Source organism: Moschus berezovskii, chromosome 6 (genome assembly GCF_049115385.1).
Source record: "Moschus berezovskii isolate FMDL1 chromosome 6, NW_MosBer_1.0, whole genome shotgun sequence".
Lineage (NCBI taxonomy): Eukaryota > Metazoa > Chordata > Mammalia > Artiodactyla > Moschidae > Moschus > Moschus berezovskii.
In genome coordinates this window covers 37634011-37644084 of record NC_142465.1, presented here as the reverse complement: position 1 = coordinate 37644084, position 10074 = coordinate 37634011, and positions in this window count along the sequence as shown.

Here is a 10074-nt window from a genome sequence, read left to right as displayed (position 1 = left end):
GAGCAACCATCCTGTGACTAGTGGAGCCTAACATCTGGATGTGATACTAGCAGAGGCAGACAACTTAACAGTGAAATCAGGAAAAGACAGTCAAAGAGAACTCTGTTAAAAGTACTATACACCCAGGGTAAATGTATACTTGCCCAAGATTGCATCCTTTGAGGAATAACATCAGAGACTTTATATTTATGGGAAATAGATTTCATTTAAAATATTTCAGTGAGGTCACTAAACAAATGAAAAAGCAAACAATATGGAAAATAAACTCTAGGGAAAAGGGGAGAACAGTAACCAAAATTACTACAAATTTTACCTAAAGTGTCCAGTTTTTAACACAAAAAAATATGAGATACAAAACATGAAGGAAAGTGTGACCCGTACACAGGAAAAGAAAGCAGACAACAGAAGCTATCTGTGACTGGGCCTAGTTATTGGATTTAACAAAGACTCTACTGCAGCTCGGAGAAGGCAGTGGCACCCCACTCCAGTACTCTTGCTGGAAAATCCCATGGATGGAGGAGCCTGGTGGGCTGCAGTCCATGGGGTAACTAAGAGTCAGACACGACTGAGCCACTTCACTTTCACTTTTCACTTTTCTGCATTGGAGAAGGAAATGGCAACCCACTCCAGTGTTCTTGCCTGGAGAATCTCAGGGACAGGGGAGCCTGGTGGGCTGCTGTCTATAGGGTCACACAGAGTCGGACATGACTGAAGTGATGCAGCAGCAGCTACTGCAGCTATTATAAATGTATTCAAAAAGATAAAGAAAATTATGTTTAAAGAAAAAAAAGTATGATGACTATGTCTCATAGAGAATATTAATAAATCGATATAAATTATCCAAAGGAACAAAATGGAAACTCTGGCAACCAAAGGTAAAGGAATTGAAATGAAGAATGCAATACACAGGCTCATCAGTTTGTTTCCACTGGCAGAAGAAATCAGAAAACTTGAAGATAGGTTAATGGAGATTATGAAATATGAAGAACAAAGAGAAAAAAAAGAATAAAGAAAATAAACAGAGCTGCAGAGAAACATGGGATCCTACTAAAGTGCACCAACATATATATAATGGAAGTACCAGAGGGAAAGAAGAGAAAGAAAGAAGCAGAAAAAAGAAAAAGCTTAAAGAAATAATGGCTGAACATTTACCAGTTAGATTTTTTTAAAAGAAAGAAAATCCATTAACCATGATTTACACATCTAAGAGGTTCAACAAATTCCTAGTAAGATAAACACCAAGAGATCCACACCTAGACATATCATAGTAAAATTCCTGAAAGTCAAAGACACTGAGAAACTTTTAAAAGATCAAGAAAAAAGGTATTAATTATATATGAGAAAATTAGTAAGATTAACAGCCAACTTCATTGATCAGAAAAGTTGGAGCCCAGAAGCCAGTGGGATGACACAGTCAAAGTCCTCAAAGAATAAAAATGCTAAATAAGAATTTTATATTCAGCAAAACCATTTTTCAAAACTTAAGGTGAAACAAAGACTTTTCAAGAGAAATAAATACTTTTCCATTTTGGAAAACAGTCCAGCAATTCCTCAAATAGCTAAACAAAGTATTACCATACGACCTAGTGATTCCACCCCTACAAAAACATGCATCCACCTAAAACTTTTACATTGATGTTCATAGTATCATTATTCATAATAGTGCAAAAGTGGAAACAACCCAAATGTTCGATTGATAAATGGATAAATAAAATGTGGTCTGTCCATACAATGGAATGTTATTTGTCAGAAAAAGAAACTATTGGTATATGCTAAACATGGATGAACATTGAAAACATTATGTCAAATAAAAAAAAGCTAGCCAAAAAATTAATAAATAAAATAAGAAGCTAATCACACAGCCTGGGTGGGAGGGGAGTTTGGGGGAGAATGGATACACGCATGTGTATGGTTGAGTCCCTTCCCTGTTTGCCTGAAACTATCACAACATTGTTAATTGACTATACCCCAATACAAAATAAAGTTATTTTTTAAAAAGGAGCTTTCCATAAAAAACACATATACTACATGACTCTATTTATATAAACTGTTCAAAACAGACAAATGCGTGGAGAGAAAATAGATTGGTGGTTTCCAATCTATGTGTGCTGTGTGGGCTGTGTGGGGATGGGTGCTTGGGTGTGAGGGGAAATGATGAATGACTATTTATGAGTATGGAATTTCTTTGGGGATGTGATGAAAGTGTTCTAAATTTGATTAAGCACAACTAAAAACCACAATAAGATATCATCTCACACCTGTTAGCATAGCCATTACCAAAAAGAAAAAGAGACAACAAATCTTGGCATGGATTTGGACAAAATGGGAAATGTGCACCATCAGTGAGACTGTAAATTGGTACAGATACTATAGAAAACAGTGTTTAGGACGCTCAAAAATTAAAAAATAGAATTAACATAAAATTCGGCAATTCCATTTCTGGGAATATATCCAAAATAAAAACACTAAATCAAAAAGACTATCTGTCCCCTATGTTTTAGTTCAGTTCAGTTCAGTCGCTCACTTGTATCCAACTCTTTTTGACCACATGGACTGCAACACACCAGGCTTCTCTGTCCATCACCAACTCCCAGAACTTACTCGAACTCATATCCATCGAGTCAGTGATGACACCCATCCATCTCATCCTCTGTTGTCCCCTTCTCCTCCTGCCTTCAATCTTTCCCAGCATCAGGATCTTTTCCAATGAGTCAGCTCTTCGCATGAGGTTGCCAAAGTATTTGAGTTTCAGCTTCAGCATGAGTCCCTCCAATGAACACCCAGGATTGATCTCCTTTAGGATGGACTGGTTGGATCTCCTTGCAGTCCAAGGGATTCTCAAGAGTCTTCTCCAGCACCACAGTTCAAAAGCATCAATTCTTCGACGCTCAGCTTTTTTCACAGTCCAACTCTCACATTCATACATGACCACTGGAAAAACTATAGCCTTGACTAGATGGACCTTTGTGGGCAAAATAATGTCTCTGCTTTTCAATATGCTGTCTAGGTTGGTCATAACTTTCCTTCCAAGGAGTAAGCATCTTTTAATTTCATGGCTGCAATCACCATCTACAGTGATTTTGGAGCCCAGAAAAATAAAGTCTGACACTGTTTCCACTGTTTCCCCATCTATTTGCTGTGAAGTGATGGGACTGGATGCCATGATCTTAGTTTTCTGAATGTTGAGCTTTAAGCCAAATTTTTCACTCTCCTCTGTCACTTTCATCAAGAGGCTCTTGAGTTCTTCTTCACTTTCTGCCATAAGGATGGTGTCACCTGCATATCTGAGGTTATTGATATTTCTCCCAGCAATCTTGATTCCAGCTTGTGCTTCCTCCAGCCCAGCGTTTCTCATGATGTACTCTGCATACAAGTTAAATAAGCAGGGTGACAGTATACAGCCTTGATGTACTCCAGTTCAATGGATAGCAATGACTATATGTAATATTTTATATATATATAATATAATATATAGGAAAGTTATTTTAGTTAGAATAAAAATTAGAGTAAATCCTGAGTTCTCCTAATAAGCAAATTTTTTCATCTTTTTTCTCTTTTTATTATATTTGTATGAGGTAACTGTTGTTAGTTCAATTTATTGTAGTAATCATTTCACAATATATGTAAATCAAACCATGCTGTATGCCTTACACAGTGAAGAACATCAGCTATTTCTTAATAAATAGTTGAGAAAAAATTGTCATTATTTTTGCACAATTGTGTGAATATACAAGAAAAACCATTTAATTTAAGCTTTTATCATGTAAATTTTAGATGTATAGCATTATAGTTCAATATCTGTATGCACTACAGAGTGTTCACCACTACAAGTCTACTTACTGTCCATCACCATACACTTGACATCTTTCAGTTTGTCTACCCCACAACCACCTTCCCCTCTGGTAACCAGTAATCTGTTATGAATTTCTTCTGTTTGTTTATTGTTTGGGGGATTTTGTTATTGTTTTTTGTTTTTTAGATTCCACATATGAGTGAAATCATATGGCATTTGTCTTTTTGTGTCTGATTTGTTTCACTTAGCATAATACCCTTAAGGTCCATCCATCCGTGGGAGGATTCCATTCTTTTATGGATAAGTAATATTTCATTGTATGTGTACCACATCTTCATCCATCCATGAACACTTAGGTTGTTTCTATAGCTTGGCTATTGTAAATAATACTGCAATGAACATAAGAGTGCATATATCTTTTCAAATTAGTGTTTTCATGTTTTTCAGATACATAACAAGAAGTGGAACAGCTGGGTTGTACAGTAGTTGTATTCTTAACTTTTTGAAGAATCTCCATACTGTGTTCCACAGTGGTTGCACAAATTTCCATTCCCACCAACAGTGTACAAATCTTTCCCCATTTTCTTCAGCACTTGGTGTTTCTTGTCTTTTTGATAACAGCCATTCTTCCAGGTATGAGATGATATCTTTTTGCAGTTTTGATTTGCATTTCCATAATAATTAATGGTGAACATCTTTTCCTGTGCCTGTTGGCCATGCATATGTCTTCTTTGGAAAAGTGTCTATTCAGATCTTCTGCCCGCTTTTAAATAAACTTGCTCATTTTTTATTGTTGAGTTATATGAGTTCTTTATATATTTTGGATATTAAGCCCTTATTGAATATACGATATGCAAATATCTTCTCCCAATCAATAGGTTGCCTTTTCAGTTTGATGATAGTTTCCTTTCCTATTCAGAAGTTTTATAGTTTGATGTAGTCCCATTTGTTTATTTTTGCTTTTGTTTCTCTTATTTTTGGAATTAGAGCCATGAAAACATCACTAAGACTAATGTCCATGAGGTAATGGCCTGAGGTAATTCTTCTAGGAATTTTATGGTTTCAGGTCTTAACGTTCACATCTTTAATCCATTTTTAATTAATTTTTGTTAAAGTTGATTTTTTGCAAGATAATGGCCTTGTTTCATTCTTTTGCATGTGACTGTCCAGTTTCCCCAATTTATTTCATTGAAAAGACTGTCCATTTTTCACTGTATGTTCTCTCCTCATTTGGCATAGAATATGGGGTCCATTAATCTATGTGCCTATTTTTGTCCACTACCATACTGTTTGATTACTATAGCTTTGTATATAGTGTGAAATCATGGAGTATGATGCCACCGCTTTGTTCTCTTTTCTCAAGATTGTTTCGGCAGATCAATTACTGAGCCATATATTCCTTAACATAGAGGCAGGTAAATTTTTTCGAGAAAACACCTTTATAAAATCATCCCTTACCCTCTCTTGGGGGTACTGGGTAGGAAGGAATGTTGGTGGTTGCAATAATTAGTGGTACTGAGGAGGGAGTAAGTTGAATTATTCCATACTTCATTATTCCATTATACTACCAAAGCCACTTCTGATTAGAGACCACTTGTGGATCACTACTCTTCTTTCAGACACACTTTGTTTCTAAATTTTAAATAATACCCCTACTTATATAGTCTCACAAGAGTAATATCCATTCATTAAGCCAGGCTAATGACTTTTATGTGCAGCCAAAGCAAATAATGTTGGCCAATTTCTTGTTTCCCATTATCCAGAAATATAAACAGAGCCAAAATCTTATTTGTTATCATTTCTATCATGTTGGAAATTCCTAGAAAAATATCACCAGAGTCTTTCATGGTATATCTTATTCAGTTAAGTTCAGTCACTCAGTCACGTCTGACTCTTTGCGACCCCATGGACTGCAGCACCCAGGCCTCCCTGTCCATCACCAACTCCCAGAGGTTACTCAAACTCATATCCATTGAGTCAATGATGCCATCCAACCATATTATCCTCTGTCATCCCCTTCTCCTCCTGCCTTCAAACTTTCCCAGAATCAGGGTCTTTTCCAATAAGCCAGTTCTTCACATCAGGTGGCCAAAGTTTGAAGTTTCAGCTTCAGCATCAGTCCTTCCAATGAATATTCAGGACTGATTTCCTTTAGGATTGACTGGTTTGATCTCCTTGCAGTCCAATCTTATTAGTTTGAGACTAAAATCTTTCCATCTGGGGCTAAGAAATTCCTTGAAAATATCTATCATGCTTTATTTTTTCCCTTAACTGCTTCTGCTGTTTAATTTTCTGGCCTGAGTTTTTATTGTCTTAGGCTTTATTTCCTGGAATTTATTGTTGTTACTTTTTGTTGTTTTATTATTAAATATTCCACTTATTCTAAAAGTACAGAGACATATAACATATACCATGTATATAACTTTCAGTTCAGTCCAGTTCAGTCGCTCTTTGCAACCCCATGAATCGCAGCACGCCGGGCCTCCCTGTATATACCTTTCAGTTCAGTACAAATGTCAATATCTTACATTAAATTTTTTTAATAAGTAAAAATTACAGATTTATTTGGGGCCACAGAGGTGCCAGGTGTTTTCCAAATTCTTATCAATGCTAATATTTTAAAGTATATTTCAGAGAAATTTATTTTTAGAAGTTCATACATTTCTTCAGAAAATGTTTCTCTTTTAAATGACTGGGAAGTGAGTCCTTTACATGCAAGTGTTGTGGATGGTTTAATCCCAGGCCTGTTTTCTCCTCACTCGACAGTTCTTCCCTACTTGATCTCATTCATGCCCGTGGCTTGATAACTACTCCTCTGATGTCTCCTAAGTTTATACCTTCAACCTAGGTGTCCCCTTTGAGTCCCAGATCTGTACAGTTAGCAACAATCTTATAGTACCACAAACTCTCCAGTCTTAACATAACCCACCAAACCCATGATTTCCTCCAAATCTGGACTTCTTCCTTTCTCTGTCTCAGCAAATGGCATCATCATTCATCCAACTGGGCATCTCAGATGCCTAGAACCTAACCTTGACACATTCTCCACTTCTTACTTACTCTGTCAGCAAGTCCTACCGATTCTACCTCTTCAAATATGTATCAAATTGACTATTTATTTCTTCCTTCATGACCACAACACTAGTCCAAAGCCATCATTTCATACTCACATGACAGCAGTATCTTCCTGGCTATTCTCTATGCATCCTCCCCAGACGAGACCCTTATAGCAAGATTCTCTACAATGCAGCCAGAGTGAATTTCTAGAACACAGATTTGATGATAAGATCCCGTCATTATTATTCTTAAGGTTAAAAAGAATGAAGCATTATCAGCATAAGGTAATCAGGCTACCCCTCTTGGCCTCTCCCCATTACTCTCACTGTCCATCCCAGCTTTCTAGGTTTTGAAAGCCTTATACCTCCTCCTCTCTCCAAGACTTTGCATGTGCTGTTCCTTCATCCTGGAGTGTTCTACTTCACCCATTCATGGGCTTAACTTCTGTTCATCACTCAAATCTCAACTCACATATCACTTCTTTAGGGAAGCTTTTCTGACCGTTATTCAGTTCAGTTCAGTTCAGTTCAGTCGCTCAGTCATGTCCGACTCTCCGCGACCCCATGAATCACAGCACGCCAGGCCTCCCTGTCCATCACCAACTCCCGGAGTACACTCAAACTCATGTCCACAGAGTCGGTGATGCCATCCAGCCATCTCATTCTCCGTCGTCCCCTTCTCCTCCCGCCCCCAACCTTTCCCAGCATCAGAGTCTTTTCCAGTGAGTCAACTCGTCGCATGAGGTTAACTTATATTTAACTGTACCCTTTCCCTTCCAGGGAATTTTTTCAGATACAATAATATATTATCTTATTCATTTAACTGATTAAACTCTGTCTCCCCAACTCCCTATTCTCTGCTAGCATATTGTAAGCTCTATGAGAAAATGAATAAATAAGTGAATCTGCTGCTGCTGCTGCTAAGTCGCTTCAGTCATGTCCGACTCTGTGTGACCCCATAGACGGAAGCCCACCAGGCTCCCCCTTCCCTGGGATTCTCCAGGCAAGAACACTGGAGTGGGTTGCCATTTCCTTCTCCAATGTGTGAAAGTGAAAGTAAAGTCGCTCAGTCGTGTCCGACCCTTAGCGACCCCACGGACTGCAGCCTACCAGGCTCCTCCATCTAGAGCTGCATAATTTGTAGGTAGCCTTGTCTGGATCATGTGGAAATACGTGTGATGGTGCTGATAACAAAGTTCTTGTATTCTGTATTTTCATGGCTATGAATTTCAACTGCCCACGTTTCAAAAATAACATCAAACCACAGGCTAGTGGCCCCACTGGTATAATAAGATAAAGGAAGGAAAAGCTCCTGGCATAAGATATGCAATGAAAGATAGAGGGTTTTCTTTTTTAGATATTTTCGTGACATGGAAAGGGCTGTGAATTCAGATGTCTGGTTTGCCTATTAGAGCTTTGAGATGAACAATTCCAAGCCTCAGATTCATCATCTGTAAAATTGAAACATGCTGTCTCCTAAGTTAGTTGTAGTAACTAGAAATTATATATTCACAGTGCCTGCACCATAGTAAGAGTCAGTAAATATTTGCTGACCAAAGAAATAAATGAATGAGTAAATAAATAAAAGTTAAGCGCCCAGTGGAATTCCTGGCAAATCACAAGTCCTCAGTGAATTGTCATTGAAAAAATATGATAAATGATGGACAAGAATGTTTTCCTGTGATAGAAAGGAAGAGTGAGCTGAAGAAGGAAGAGAAGATTGAACACAAGTGGAGAGCAGTGCCAAACAATCACCCGAAGCAGGCTTTGTTTCGGGAGTGGTGCTCAAGCAGTCTAATTCTATTAGTTGCCCCAGAATTGGAAGACACAGACAGTCAGATGCCTACCGCACAGTGTTACAGCTAGAGACAGAAATGAGTGGAGAAAAAGGGTCTCACAAAGGAAATTAAAAGCATGAGCCAGAGATAGGGCAGCAGAATCAGCAGAGGGTGTGTCAGAGAGGCCAAATGAGGAGATAGCAATCATGGTGTCAGACCTGAAAGAATCAGTTCAGCCAGGACTGAAGGCATGTCATCTGTATCTAATGACAGCAATAAGGCCACTGATGATTCGGCAAAGATGATTTTCAGCAAAGTGGTGCAGAAGAAGGCAGACTCCACTGAGTAGGGCAGTAAGGGATGGTGATGAATATAGACAGTGACTTTATATTATTCTTTCAAGAAATTTGTCCAGAATTAGCAGAAGAGAGATTGGGAGGAGTACTTTGAAGGGGAGACAGGGTTAAGAAAAAGGTTTTTGTTTTGTTTTTAGGTGAAAGAAACTTAGTATATTTATAATCTGAGAAAGAAATTTAGAGGTGAGGGAGATGTGTGCAATGTTCAGGAGAGAGAGAGATACTTAATAGAGTTGAAATTCTGAAGAGGTATCAGAATGCCAGCCCAGCTCTTATTAACCTACTTGTTCACTGCTTGGTAAACTCTCCCAAATTAATTTAAAAATGCATTCTCAATGTCCCTTCTCCATTCATTCATGTGGCCCTGGACCTCTCACTTCATCTTGCTTTGCATTTACATTCTTGACTTCCTGCTGCATTCCCTTGACCTTTTACTTTGACTCATTTTCTGTCGCCTGCATTCACCCTTAAGATCTGATGACTGATTTAGCTTCTCTGGCACCTGGCCACTGCTCTCCTTGGCCACACTATTGCCCTCACCCTCAGCTGTTGCAACTCTTGGCCACTAGGAGTAAATGCCCTGCCAAGCCCTCCTCCCTGATTTGTCCACGTGGAGGAGAAGTGCTTCCTAGAGGAGATCACAACAAGAGGATGGAATCTGGGGCAGAAGGGGAAGGTCTCCTGAGGCTGGAAAGGAGGTGAGGAAAGGAGCCAGTGGAATTTACCGGAGAAGGCTATTTTGACATAATAATGTAATAGTACATGACGGATAATGTAATAATACCTTATTTAATGTACTATTCTGCTTTTTATAAAAACCAGAATGCTAGCCCAGCTCTTATTAACCTACTTGTTCACTGCTTGGTAAACTTTCCCAAATTAATTTAAAAATGCATTCTCAAAAGTTACATATGAGAGAAAGGAAGTGTGTTCATTCATTTGGGTAACAGTCCTGCTGAGCTGCTACTAACTAGACCATGTGCTGGGAGCTGGGGACACTGAAGAACAGGCTCTTTCCCTGATCCAACGGTTTTCTATCTAGTAGGACAGATACCAGTAATCAGATGCCTATTTACATCTGATTACATCCT